Source organism: Trichomycterus rosablanca, chromosome 10 (assembly GCF_030014385.1).
Source record: "Trichomycterus rosablanca isolate fTriRos1 chromosome 10, fTriRos1.hap1, whole genome shotgun sequence".
NCBI lineage: Eukaryota > Metazoa > Chordata > Actinopteri > Siluriformes > Trichomycteridae > Trichomycterus > Trichomycterus rosablanca.
The window spans coordinates 25,217,695-25,232,967 of record NC_085997.1 but is presented as its reverse complement, the minus strand read 5'-3'; positions in this window follow the sequence as shown (position 1 = coordinate 25,232,967).

Here is a 15,273-nt window from a genome sequence, read left to right as displayed (position 1 = left end):
AAAGGGAGAGGGGTCTCAGCCCAGTGGGCACAGTGGGGCCGTAGCAGGTCAGAGGTGGAAGTACAGGGCCATGCTAGACTGGGAGAAATTGTCTTTTAGTGCCGTGATGAATCACCTGTGCGCAGACGGAGTAGGCCGGAGCAAAGGCTGCAGCCTTCAGACAGGACTATGATAAATGAAGTAAAGACAAGTCTTCCCCTCACACAATCTCCACGTCACACACTTCCTATACTCACAGGACACTATCTCACTCCTGACCACACACATACTGGAAGGAAGAACATACAATCCAGCTGCATTTGAGTAACATGATATTGTTACAAAAGGGATAACATGGAAGGAAATTCAAGCAATTTAAAGGTGCAGAGGGTATAATTTTGGCTGTAGTGGTTGTAAGGTGAGCTGCAGCAGTGGATTTTATTTTCCCCTTAACCACAGTTATTACGTGATGGCTTTCTGCCATATTTTCATTTGCAAGCAACAACAATCATAGTGAAATGAAGGACTTTTGGAAACCCATAATGTGAATAGCAGTAAACAACTCAGTCAAGCTATACTATATGGCCAAAAGTAGCTTGTTGGACATCCCATTCCAAAACTGTGACCAATAGTATGGAACTGGTCATCTATGTACAGCTACAGTGGGGTCAAAAAGTATTTAGTCAGCCACTGATTGTGCAAGTTTTCCTACTTAGAAAGATGAGAGAGGTCTGTAATTTTCATCATAGGTACACTTCAACTATGAGAGACAAAATGAGAAAAAAAAATCCAGGAAATCACATTGTAGGATTTTTAAAGAATTTATTTGTAAATTATGGTGGAAAATAAGTATTTGGTCAAAAACAAAAGTTCAACTCAATACTTTGTAACATAACCTTTGTTGGCAATGACAGAGGTCAAACGTTTCCTGTAAGTCTTCACCAGGTTTGCACACACTGTAGCTGGTATTTTGGCCCATTCCTCCATGCAGATCTCCTCTAGAGCAGTGATGTTTTGGGGCTGTCTCTGGGCAACACGGACTCCACAAATTTTCTATGGGGTTGAGGTCTGGAGACTGGCTAGGCCACTCCAGGACCTTGAAATGCTTTTTACGGAGCCACTCCTTCGTTGCCCGAGCAGTGTGTTTGGGATCATTGTCATGCTGGAAGACCCAGCCACGTTCCATCTTCAATGCTCTCACTGATGGAAGGAGGTTTTGGCTTAAAATCTCACGATACATGGCCCTGTTCATTCTTCCCTTAACACGGATCAGTCGTCCTGTCCCCTTTGCAGAAAAACAGCCCCAAAGCATGATGTTTCCACCCCCATGCTTCACAGTAGGTATGGTGTTCTTGGGTTCCTCTTCTTCCTCCAAACACGACGAGTTGAGTTTTTACCAAAAAGTTCCATTTTGGTTTCATCTGACCACATGATATTCTCCCAATCCTCTTCTGGATCATCCATATGCTCTCTGGCAAACTTCAGATGGGCCTGGACATGTACTGGCTTAAGCAGGAGGACACGCCTGGCACTGCAGGATTTCAGTCCCTCTCGGCGTAGTGTGTTACTGATGGTAGCCTTTGTACTTTGGTCCCAGCTCACTGCAGGTCATTCATCAGGTCCCTCTGTGTAGTTCTGGGATTTTTGCTCACCGTTCTCATGATCATTTTGACCCCACGGGATGAGATCTTGACCCCAAGCGAGATTATCAATGGTCTTGTATGTCTTCCATTTTCTTACAATTGCTCCCACAGTTTATTTATTCACACCAACCTGCTTGCCTATTGTAGATTCACTCTTCCCAGCCTGGTGCAGGTCTACAATTTTCTTCCTGGTGTCCTTCGACAGCTTTTTGGTCGAGTTTGGAGTCTGACTGTTTGAGGCTGTGGACAGGTGTCTTTTATACAGATAACGAGGTCAAACAGGTGCCAATAATACAGGTAATGAGTGGAGGACAGAAAAGCTTCTTAAAGAAGAAGTTACAGGTCTGTGAGAGCCAGAAATCTTGCTTGTTTGTTATTGACCAAATACTTATTTTCCACCATAATTTACAAAAAAATTCTTTAAAAATGCTACATTTTTTTTTCTCATTTTGTCTCTCATAGTTGAAGTGTACCTATGATGAAAATTACAGACCTCTCTCATCTTTCTAAGTAGGAGAACCTGCACAATCAGTGGCTGACTAAATACTTTTTGACCCCACTGTATAATGGCCTCCAATGTTCTAGATTTTGGGGGTTTGTGCATATTAAGTTGCTTACATCAAGCAATTTTCTTTTGCTTACATTATATTTATTTTTTGGCATTTTATTTGAATCAACCATTTTATCCTGGTCAGGGACTCGTCATGTCACAAACTCTTGGCACAAAAAAGGGCACCAATCAGTTTAAGGGCTTTGGGCATCCGCCGCTCTCAGACACAGCCAATCACGTCATTGACCACTGCACCACTTGAGCGATGTTATATATAAATAAATTGTGGAAATAAATGATACAGGTAAATGATCTGACTGCTGTTACTATTTGATATTAAATGATTATTATCTATTGTAATTTGAAAAAAAAAAAAAGTACAAAAACAGGAAAAGTGTTTATACAATCTTCATTTTAAAAAAACTTGTCAAACCATATAGACTGATCAGCCATAACATTAAAACCACCACTCTGTTTCTACACTCACTGTCCATTTTATCAGCTCCACTTACCATATAGAAGCACTTTGTAGTTCTACATATACTGACTGTAGTTCATCTATTTCTCTACATGACCCACCTTGTAGATGTAAAGTCTTGTTGGTCCACCTTGTAGATGTAAAGTCAGAGACGATCGCTCATCTATTGCTGCTGTTTGAGTTGGTCATCTTCTAGACCTTCATCAGTGGTCACAGGACGCAGCCCACGGGGCACTGTTGGCTGGGTATTTTTGGTTGGTGGACTATTCTCAGTCCAGCAGTGACAGTGAGGTGTTTAAAAACTCCATGAGCATTGCTTTGTCTTATCCACTCATACCAGCACAACACACACTAACACACCACCACCATGTCAGTGTCACTGCAGTGCTGAGAATGATCCACCACCCAAATAATACCTGCTCTGTAATGGTCCTGGGAGAGTCCTGACCATTAAAGAACAGCATGAAAGGGGGCTGACAAAGCATGCAGAGAAACATATGGACTGCCGTCAGTAATTGTAGAACTACAAAGTGCTTCTATATGGTAAGTGAAGCTGATAAAATGGACAGTGAGTGTAGAAACAAGGAGGTGGTTTTAATGTTATGGCTGATCAGTGTATGTATACATAAGACATTTTGCATTTAAATAAGACAATACTCATGAAATGACGCGGAAGCAGATGCATTCAGCTCTGGTGTATGCTTACTTTCAGCCCCTTTCCCCAGCAACACTTATAGAGAGAGGAGAGTGCTCCATTTCTTTTTACCATTTTGTTTACATTTTTCCCAATTGTAAATGGTGAGAGGGATGAGTTCAGGTAGGTCTTGCGGTTATACTTGCATTATCAGACAGACATAATACACACACCCCCGTCCCCCTGCATCTCAACTAATGGAGTTTCCCAGAAGCACACAGAAGAGCAAAGCCTGCGAGATGGAGAGAGATAGAGATGAGTGGCCCAGACCTGGCCAGGCATGCCTACTCATCTTAGTTCATAGTAAAAATGAAATACAGAGCTAACAGTGTGCAACAGTAATGTGTTCACCATATAGATAGAAGATTGCAAGTTTTAGTCAAGATGATGCCAAAGCCATCCATGGCCCGAAATCCCATAAAGCATAACTGACCCTGTTTTCAGGGGAAAGGGATTGAATTCCTGTCTCCCTCTTCGACCAAGCAACACTAACCATTCTAGGGCATCTCTGAACTTGTTTGTACAGAACATGCCAGTTGAAACAGAAAACTGATTTGTGGGGGTAGTAATGTTAGAGCCCAAAGGTAGTAGTGGCAAAACACCAGTGTTGCAAATTTGAGTCACTCAAAGTAGCAAATGTATTAAATTAACAACATCCCAGTTACAAAATGGTAGTTTCACAACATTTTAAACAACATATTTATGATAGTTTGGTAGAAACACATAGTTGACATTTTTTCAGTAGATGATTTTGTACAGTCTTGTATTTCAGTATCTGTGGATCTGGAGCTTTATTATTAATAGCTATTTTTGAAAATGCATTCATATAATTTCAGCTTGCATAATTCTTAAACATACTTAATAAAAAAAATACATATGCAGAAAAATAAGGTAAAAAAGACACCTTTTGATACTGCAAGTAACCCTCTTGAATAACTTGAGAGATAAAAGAAACCTGGGACTACATTTATAATCCAATAACAAGCCAGTGTCTTTAAAGACCGATCAGGAATAAAATTTAGACCCGTCTCTCACATTGTTTCTGTTTTACTTAATTAATTAATTTGAAAGAAAGAACATACACAACTCCTCGAACACAGTTACAGAAAACTTCAGAAACCATGTTACTATGCAGCACCCACTGTGGAACCAGTGAAGCTATTTAAGAAACCAGACCAGTTTAAGCACTAAGATTTAAAGTCACAATGCAGATAATGGAATTTCACCCCCATTTGAGAACACAATGTTATTATGCCAAAATTAAACCCATCATCATTATCTACACACAGCATTAAGAAATCACTATTACTACACAAAAGTATAAGTACACACAAAAATTCATTACATTATTGTTGCCTTAAGATTTTAGTTTGTAGTTCCATAAAGCAGTCTTAAAATATGTATTTTTGTTGCCTATTGACAATAAAACGTTTTTTTTTTTCTCAGACCATTAATTCACAATTTCTTTCAACCTGATCATCATTGATTTAACTTGTTGTGGGTCATGTTCCACCTGAAAACAGTGGCTGCAAAGTTGGAACACAACCACATTTTTACCCATTTTGTATACAAAAATGGCTTGTAAAATTGCTGCAAAAATTAGTTTAAAGGGCAGAAATGCATTAGCACGCATTTAATGTATTTGGATTTCTAGTAAGCTATAAAATACACAGTTGCAAAAGGTATTATGGTGATAGAATAGTATGAAAAATAAACCAAGAAGTATCAGTAGACAGAAAAAGAATTTTCACTGATGCATAAGCAATTTGACAACATACTGTATGTTGACAATTTTGAGCTTACACAAAAAACATCTGGTTCTTTTTAGAAATGTTCATGTGCACTATTATTCAATCCCCAGCCGCAGTGCTTGGTGGAAGATCATTTTTCCCTGATAACCTCTATTAACGATTTCAGTAAGTGCTAACAAGCTTCTGACACCTCTCATTTTTCTCATGCAAAAGCTTCCAGCTTGTAGAGGTTTGATGGGTTTTGTGACAATCTGGAGACGACAAGATCACTTCAGGATATTCCAAGACTGATTCCTTTACCAAGCTCTGGATGACTTGGAAAAGTGCTTGGAATCATTGTCTTGCTGGAAAGTCTAATTATCAGTAGGGTTTAATTTCACCACAAAAGGCATCGAATTTCTCCTCAAATTGCCTTAGTATTTCTGTGAACCCATGATACCAGTCACAAGGTCAAGCTTGCTGGTTCTTGCAGCAAAAAACATTCTCATCTCATCACTGACCCACCTCCGTGCTTGACAGGAGGGATCACATTCTTCTGGTCATAAGCCTTGGCTTTACTGCACCAGACAAAATGCTGATCCATATGGCCAAACAGTTCCAGTTTTGCTTCATCACTTCATAGAACTGTGCATCAGAACTTAAACGCAAACCTATCCAAATTCATTCAGTGTATTTCAGTGGGTTTTTTACCCAGTGAGACTGCTATGGCCTCTGGAAAAGGTTTGGGCTTTCTCCCATGACCAGGCAGGTTTGATGCTGTGTTTGCAACTTTTGGTTAATACTCCTAATTGAGTCTTTAAAAAATATTTAAGGTACCTTATACATATCCCTACAAGCTCTGATTGCTGTACTGGGTTTCTGAGCCCATATAACCCTCTGAACATGAACATAAGTAAATTTGCATAGCTGGCTTGTCTGACAGGCCATAGACTATGGTTTCTGGCTAGATGAGGCCATGTGGAGCTGGGAGCTTAATGCCATGGCTGGATTGTAACTGGCCCACTGTGCTCGTTCTTTTCCTGCTGCATGGCTGATTTACGGAATACTGTGGGGGTCCCAGAAAGCAGGCTTAAAGCACTGCATACAAACCTGTATCTACATAAGAGGAACAAAGTATTGGTAAGAGGAACAAAAGTATGGTGAGGTTAGTAGATTGCATTAATGGGTATCTGGTTTATATGAAGACCTGGTCTCAGTTTTCTGATCAACATGAAAAACAGTTTTTGCCAACATGGTGAATTTGTATTGGAGATATACACACAAAGATGAACTGACAGACATATACTGTATAAATACATGCAAAAATATATTTATATTATTATATTAAATATATATATGTATATATATATATATATATATATATATATATATATATATATATATATATATATATATATATATATATATACAGTGTATCACAAAAGTGAGTACACCCCTCACATTTCTGCAAATATTTCATTATATCTTTTCATGGGACAACACTATAGAAATAAAACTTGGATATAACTTAGAGTAGTCAGTGTACAACTTGTATAGCAGTGTAGATTTACTGTCTTCTGAAAATAACTCAACACACAGCCATTAATGTCTAAATGGCTGGCAACATAAGTGAGTACACCCCACAGTGAACATGTCCAAATTGTGCCCAAAGTGTCAATATTTTGTGTGACCACCATTATTATCCAGCACTGCCTTAACCCTCCTGGGCATGGAATTCACCAGAGCTGCACAGGTTGCTACTGGAATCCTCTTCCACTCCTCCATGATGACATCACGGAGCTGGTGGATGTTAGACACCTTGAACTCCTCCACCTTCCACTTGAGGATGTGCCACAGGTGCTCAATTGGGTTTAGTCCATCACCTTTACCTTCAGCTTCCTCAGCAAGGCAGTTGTCATCTTGGAGGTTGTGTTTTTGTGTTTGGGGGCAGTTTTCGAAGGGAGGGGATCATGCTCTGTTTCAGAATGTCACAGTACATGTTGGAATTCATGTTTCCCTCAATGAACTGCAGCTCCCCAGTGCCAGCAGCACTCATGCAGCCCAAGACCATGATGCTACCACCACCATGCTTGACTGTAGGCAAGATACAGTTGTCTTGGTACTTCTCACCAGGGCGCTGCCACACATGCTGGACACCATCTGAGCCAAACAAGTTTATCTTGGTCTCGTCAGACCACAGGGCATTCCAGTAATCCATGTTCTTGGACTGCTTGTCTTCAGCAAACTGTTTGCGGGTTTTCTTGTGCGTCAGCTTCCTTCTGGGATGACGACCATGCAGACCGAGTTGATGCAGTGTGCGGCGTATGGTCTGAGTACTGACAGGCTGACCTCCCACGTCTTCAACCTCTGCAGCAATGCTGGCAGCACTCATGTGTCTATTTTTTAAAGCCAACCTCTGGATATGACGCCGAACACATGGACTCAACTTCTTTGGTCGACCCTGGCGAAGCCTGTTCCGAGTGGAACCTGTCCTGGAAAACCGCTGTATGACCTTGGCCACCATGCTGTAGCTCAGTTTCAGGGTGTTAGCAATCTTCTTATAGCCCAGGCCATCTTTGTGGAGAGCAACAATTCTATTTCTCACATCCTCAGAGAGTTCTTTGCCATGAGGTGCCATGTTGAATATCCAGTGGCCAGTATGAGAGAATTGTACCCAAAACACCAAATTTAACAGCCCTGCTCCCCATTTACACCTGGGACCTTGACACATGACACCAGGGAGGGACAACGACACATTTGGGCACAATTTGGACATGTTCACTGTGGGGTGTACTCACTTATGTTGCCAGCTATTTAGACATTAATGGCTGTGTGTTGAGTTATTTTCAGAAGACAGTAAATCTACACTGCTATACAAGCTGTACACTGACTACTCTAAGTTATATCCAAGTTTCATGTCTATAGTGTTGTCCCATGAAAAAATATAATGAAATATTTGCAGAAATGTGAGGGGTGTACTCACTTTTGTGATACACTGTATATATATATATATATATATATATATATATATATATATATATATATATATATATATATATAATTATTATTATTCTATTTATATAAGATAACAATAATCATATCAATAATGTGTTCCCAGTGGTTCACAGCAGTGGTTTACAACTAATTATCACAAAAATTAGTTGTTTGGAAAAAAAATTATACTACAGGCCATGTATAATAAAATATAACATAATACAATTTCAGGTCAATCCAAGTACAATTATACAATTTAAAGCTACACTATGTAAACTTTTGTGCTTTAGAGACATCGTGTACAGTTGATGGTCAAAGGCATCAATTGCAAAATTTTCTTTTTGAACCAATTGTGTCAAACTTATTATTAGAGAATTGCCAAAGTGGTGAGCCATGACCCTTGCTTGCAAAGTCTAAGCTTTTGGTGAACTATCTTTTAGACCTTACTAGTTAATAATTCAGCTTCTTATTTTGAAACGTTTCAAAATCATGTACTTTAAATATTTTATAATCTTATTTTGCCCTGTCCCCATCTTTTATGAGTGTGTTGCAGACATCAAACTGCTTATATGTACAAAATACAATCAAGTTGGTCAGCCTTAACATGGTCCTGTATTTTTGTCAGTTACATAAAGGTTCGAGTAAATTAACAAATCACAGATTATTGTGATTTTTATGCCAAAAATTTTTAAACTACTTTGGAGGGCAGTGATAGCTCAATTACGTAGGTTAAGGTACTGGACTAGTAATAAAAAGGTTGCCGGTTCAAGCCCCACCACCGCCAAGTTGCCACTGTTGGGCCCCTGAGCAAGGCCCTTAACCCTCAATTGCTCAAAAATTGTGTTCAGTCATAACTGTAAGTCGCTTTGGTTAAAAGCATCTGCTAAATGTCGAAAATGTAAGTCTTAAAATATTTTTAAATCTTTTACTGCTCTTTTGGTGTAATGAAATTATCTCCTCTCTTTTGTTGCAACTTCTTAGTTTTCACCATAGCTGCAACACATCACAGCTGAAGCTAATGAAAAGTGGTTATTGAGTTCCAACAGAGGGGAACTGAAAGGATCCTGTAAGACCTTATAGAGTCTGTGGTCAGTTCTAATTTTAGCTCCTCAGTTTGATAATCAACATTTAAATAAATACATTTTTCATACCTCCCTATTTAATATGTGCCTGAATGTGAAGGTTAAAAATGAAGCCTGCCCTTTGCTGGTGGTAGAAAAATTGGCAGGCCAGCTGCACATCGTCAAAGGTCCAGAGCTAATTCAATTTAATGAGTGACCAATTTTAAATAACAGTAAAATCGTCCAATCACATCTTTGAAGACAAAAAGAATGCTCTTATTTGTCATATAATCATATACAGGTGTACAGTACAACAAAATTCTTTCTTCGCATATCCTACCTTGTTTGAAAGGTGGGGTCAGAGCGCAGGGTAAGCCATTGTACGGCACCCCTGAAGCAGAGCCTTGCTCAGGGGCCCAACAGTGGCTAAATGGTAGAGCTGAAATTTGAACTCTCAACCTTTCAGTTTATAGCCCGAAGCTCTACCCACTAGGCAAACACTGCCCCATTGGCCTAAAGGGGTGGAATTTGTTATTGCTAACCCGGGCGTAATACAGAATACTGTTGGTTTCTGTATACACAAGTTTCAGTATAGTAAAGTACTGTTATATTCAATGGAATTCAGTGGAAATGTAAGGTAAGCAAATTACTTTAACTGTCCATTCTGTTTATTTAAGAGTATAAGAGGGCTGAGGTTAAAACTCAACTTTAGGTAATACAGAGTAGCAGTAGGTTTTAAGATCAGCAATATTACGTGGGGGTTGAATAATTATGACATGGCAGTATTAACAAACATAAGTATTAACAACATGCTGCATCATTCAACTGAAACTTATTTCAAGTTAAAAAAAAATCCTTGGAGAGTAAAATATTTCCAATGAAAACTGTAGATGTAAATAGACTCGCAAGCATAGACAAGAAAGTGTTACAGTAACGCTCCTGCCAGAAGTCCCATTCTGCCCTGGAGACAGTAAGTAAGAAGATATTTCTATTTATCTCTTTCTGTCACACAAGCACTTTAAATTATACCCCCAACGTTTTAAATTACCCCCATCAACATACCACCACATTCCATAGCTACAGAATTTACTAGGTGTGGATTCACAAATACCTCTGTAGAAATGTCCACAGAATTCCACAATGCTGTCCAGTTACATTATATAAGGTTACATCTCAAAGGTGTTCTGAGATAAAGTACGTTATTGGTTTTTTTTTTATTTAAGTCTCTGATAATTTGATCAATTCCTTAACAAACATCAGAACCACCTACAAAATAAGGAACATAAAAATATGTTTCCATAAAAAAAAATACACCAGCAAATGGTGTGTTAGAAAATAGATATACTGCTGTGTGCAATATAATACATGAACATGAAGGTCGTTATGAATTCTAGTGTGAATGTGCTGAGGATGGATTTGCAGCATGTGCAGCAGGCCAGAGCAGATCAGGTTGAGGATATATGTATGAGGTGCGCTGGAGAGCTTCCATGTTCCTGACCCCCTCCTTCACTTTCTTTTGCTTCGCCAGAGTTGGTCTGGATAACCGTGTCCGGTGCATATGTGCAGCTGACAGCTATTCGTTCACACATGTAACTAATAGAGAACAAGTATAGTTTTTTTTTGGATGGTCTCTTTATAAGCAAACTGAAAACATAGATAGGAAAAGATGTCACAGATCAAAAATCCAGCTTGGGGGATGCCAGTGTCATAATTAACATCTGCCTAATATTATAGCTTGTTAATATTCACATCTATTAAACACTGAAACTAAAATTGTAAATTGACTGATCATGTGCATTTTTGCTTATCCTCTCCTAAATTATTGTAGGCCATTTCCTTGATTCTCAGGGGAGATACAACAACATCCTCTTTGGTGAGTACCTCCTACAGTACCCTATCAAATATATTCATGCAAGAAATAAAAGAAAAAAAGTTATATCTAAAAATAACAATAACTAATGTTTTGTAATACATAACATAATACATTTTGTAGAAAATTCCCTTCAAAGAAATTTTAATAAATACATTTATTTGAAAAGATGTTTGCTTACATACTGAACAGGGGCATTCATTTGTTCATTAGGGGCATTTTTGCAATCAGTCAGCAGTGTAAAAACTAGGGTAGTAGTAAGAGTAAGAAGAAGAAGAAAAAAAAAGAAGAATCAGTTTATGCCCGTTTCCTCCAAAGCTTTGGGTGTGGTGTTTATTAGTGCTACTAGACTACTGGGTTCATAAAATAGTTTAACTACCTACAAACTGTATGTACCAACCACAAGAGCCCCCAGCTACAATTCTCACAGGACAATTTCTTACCTTTAGCCATGTAATCATTTGGACAGATAATTTTACTTTTGCTTGATTAGATTTATTATTAAAGTAATAACTTACACTACTCTACCCACATCTATTAAGGAAGTTTAAATGGACAGTTATAAAAGGAAATTTTAATTATGAATGCTTTTGAAATTTAACTTAAAAACTAGTGGACATACAGAATGATCGTTGAATATTCCGCTTTAAAGAGAATAGTACTAAACAAGAGCTTAAACAGCAATTTAAAAAACAAAGCTTCAGCTTCTTGTTTACACAGAAGAACGCATTAGCAACTCTGTATACAGATCAGATGGTTCTCCATTTGCTGCCTTTGACACACTTAACAAATGTAGCATATGATTCAGCTACCCTATTTGCTCAACATCAGATTGCCATAAACCCGCTCATCCTGAAACAATGCCTTTTGACACCCACTGGAAAAAACACTAACAATGCAGTGTTAAGTACACAATAATCATGATTGCAGCAGTCTCTGTGATTAGTTAAAGTATTCAGCTCAGATTTCTGTTTCAAGTCCCTGCAGTGTCGTTAGCAGTGCTGTTAAAACGAATCACATAGCACTTACGTACTTCGACTAGTGACTGTGCTGTATGGTGTATTTTAAAAATAACTAAAATATTTGTTTTAATAAAAAATCATAGACCATGTTTACAATGTATAAATAGTTTTTAAGGAATAACTTTACTGTGGAATTCAAAGGAATGTCGTTCCCTAACAGACATAATGGTGTTGTTTCCTCTTTTTTTTCTTTATGTTGGATCCTTGTTTACTCTAGTGCTGTTAATAACCAAGCGTGGACAGGAGAGACAGTCCTGCATTGAGGAAATAGGAAGGAAACACCACGTCTTTTAACAATAACACAATCAGTAATTCTGATATTTTCAGGCGGCCAAAAAGCTGCTATCAAACAGCAGGAGGCAGAGGAAGATTAAATCTTGAGTAGTGTGGCAAAATGTGACCATTTATAAAGGTCATGAACACAAAAAAAAATAAATTAATATTTATTTTCTAATGAAAATTGTATACCTTAAAATAAAAACACATGACAAAAGAAAAGTCCTGTTTAAGATTATATCGGTGAGTAAATCACTTTTTATCTCAATTTAATCAAAGACCTATTGAGGCTGTTCAAATGTTTTTACGTCTGTTTGCATTACGTATCATTGTATTCAATTTCATAATCCTTGAACATTTTCAATTTCAAATGTACTGATTATAGGGACCTTGCAGCATAATTGCAACCATAAATCTAATTTATTTTTCTAGCATGGAATCTTTTCCTGTTTTATCATTATCTGTATTTCTTCTCTGGTTATCATTAAGGCCAGAGCCATGTGGAACGAGTGGGAGAGAGGAAGGAAGAGAGAGGAATAAACGAGGAGGGGGTCAGAGGCAGGACTGCTGAACATTAATAACATATTTGTGCCATTGTTCGAATGGTTACACTTGAGCAGTGCTGAAATTAAGCAATGCTGGTTCAAATCTGCAGATGTGGAATAGGCCATTACAGCCCACCTGAGGGCCTTTGTCTTCTGAATGGGTGGGTGAGGGACTCGGGGTCTATACTGAGACATTTGGGAAACAAACATTCTTTGCCTGCATTAGCTATAGATGGGTGACATAAAAAACATAATGTGCCACCTCAAACCCATAGAACACTTCAACGACCTTAGTAAAGGTTCTACCATGTTTTGCAATAGTACTGATAGAGTGTAACTCCTCTTAAGATAATTTGCTTAATTACTTTGTTTAACTAATTTAATTATTTTAATGGTGGTGGTAAGTGCTTTTGCAACACACCTGTTTAAAATATTGTACATCTATTCCTTTAAGGGCACATAAAGACCAACCCAGTTCCTTCTAGATTATACTCCACACATGCCCTCACACACATCAAAAAGTAGGATCTAACTATATTTCAGCTATAACTCACTGTGATCTTTTCTCTTTAGCCATCAACCAGGCCTTCTAAGCAGTTTTAGACATGCTACAGAACATGGAAGGATGATAAATAATTAATTGTACCATCCAGTACACCTGTCTGAAAGCAACACGTGTTTCTTTTTTAAATTTAATTTGTCACAGACTTGCAGATTCTCTCAATATTTTCTCTCTCAAAGTTAGATAACAAAGCTCACTCATTTAGAGGGAACATACCATGTCAATTTTACATTTGAAATTGGTCTTTTATTGAATTACTATTGTTTGGCCTTTTGATTCTGATAGGAGAACTATTCTGAAAATAGTTTTTTTTATTTATTTAACCCTGCACATTCCAACAAGAAATGAATAGGCAGTTATGAAGGATTTATTTTCTTAGATTTGCATTTGCTTAAATGAAAAACAGAATTACATTCTTTTTAAAGTATCTCTTATATATTAATGTCAGGGCCCAGGGTACCATTTACTCTGGAACATAATTTTCCCTTTTGGCTCTCTCTGGGTTCTCCCTCATCCCTGGCCACGGTCATATAAGTATGTGAACAGAAGCCTCTTAGCTCCAAACATAACAGCAGTATGCACCACTTTTTGTACCTCAGCATGAGACCCTCATTCAGGACTACCACCCTTCTATTCCATTCCATGAATGCAAATCTCCATCGACCACTCCCTTACTCCCCAGATGGCCACTCACCGTAAGAGCCAGACAGGGTCATACAGAGGGCACACCATTTATGAACTGTTACTCATCTCACAACAGCTCACTGTGGCAGTGACATGGCTCAGAGCAAAGGGGGTTAGGCTGATTACTCATAAATGAAAGGGTAATGACATAATACACGGGTACCCATTAATAAACATACAAAATATCTTCAGTAGTCATTTACCCTGATAAAAGTTGTGATGGCAAGATTGAGCCCAAGGCAGAAATATGCCTTGGACAGGGCACCAATCCACAATCTATATATTTATTATCTTTTATACATTCTATTGGTTTTTCTATTATTATTTTTAAATGATTAATCAAACACCAGTCAATTACAGAGCACCACATTACAAATTGACTCACTCTTTTACACCTGAGAGCAGGTAAAAATAGCAAATTCAGCCTTTTTATGGTTTTTAAAAGAGGGAGAAGATGTATTATCTAGTAGCTACCGGAACACAATCAGGTGTAAGGATCAAACTAAATCACTTCCCTCCACTCTACTAGCTGCTTCACTGTGCTGCCAATATGTTATTATTACCCTTACTGAATCGTACATTTTATATAGCTGGAATGACATACATGGCTAGTAAACTAAACAAACATATCTGGGTGTGTTTTTTAATAAGTCTTATGAAGGTTGATGCAGTTGATTTAGTGTCTTTAATTTATTTATTTACTATCCCAGGGTTTTGGGCACCAAGTACGACGTCGCTCACCGATATCACACTCACACTATATATAAATAAATATTATAATGTAAGCCCCAAAACCTACAACTAAACATTTATCTTGATGCTCATCCTCAGTTAAAGGATAAAGGAATCCTAAGAAATGTGGGTTTAGCTATGGCCAAAAAAGAGGTTCCCAGTTCACACAGGCAATCTGCTGGTAATTGTAGAGAATCTAAAATTGTTTAATAAAATATAGTATAGAAAACACAACATAATTACTGCAAAACAAATAGAAACAGTATTGCTTTTTATAAAAAAAAAAGTTGTCAATTTTAGTGCTTAAGGATTTGGATATGACTCAGGATATAGGACTGAGCATTAGAGGGAATAAAGAAATACAAGCGATTAATATAATTATGGTCGTCTGATAGGGCAACCACCAATATTCAAAGCAAATCACACTTGAAACCTATTACCACAAAAAACAAT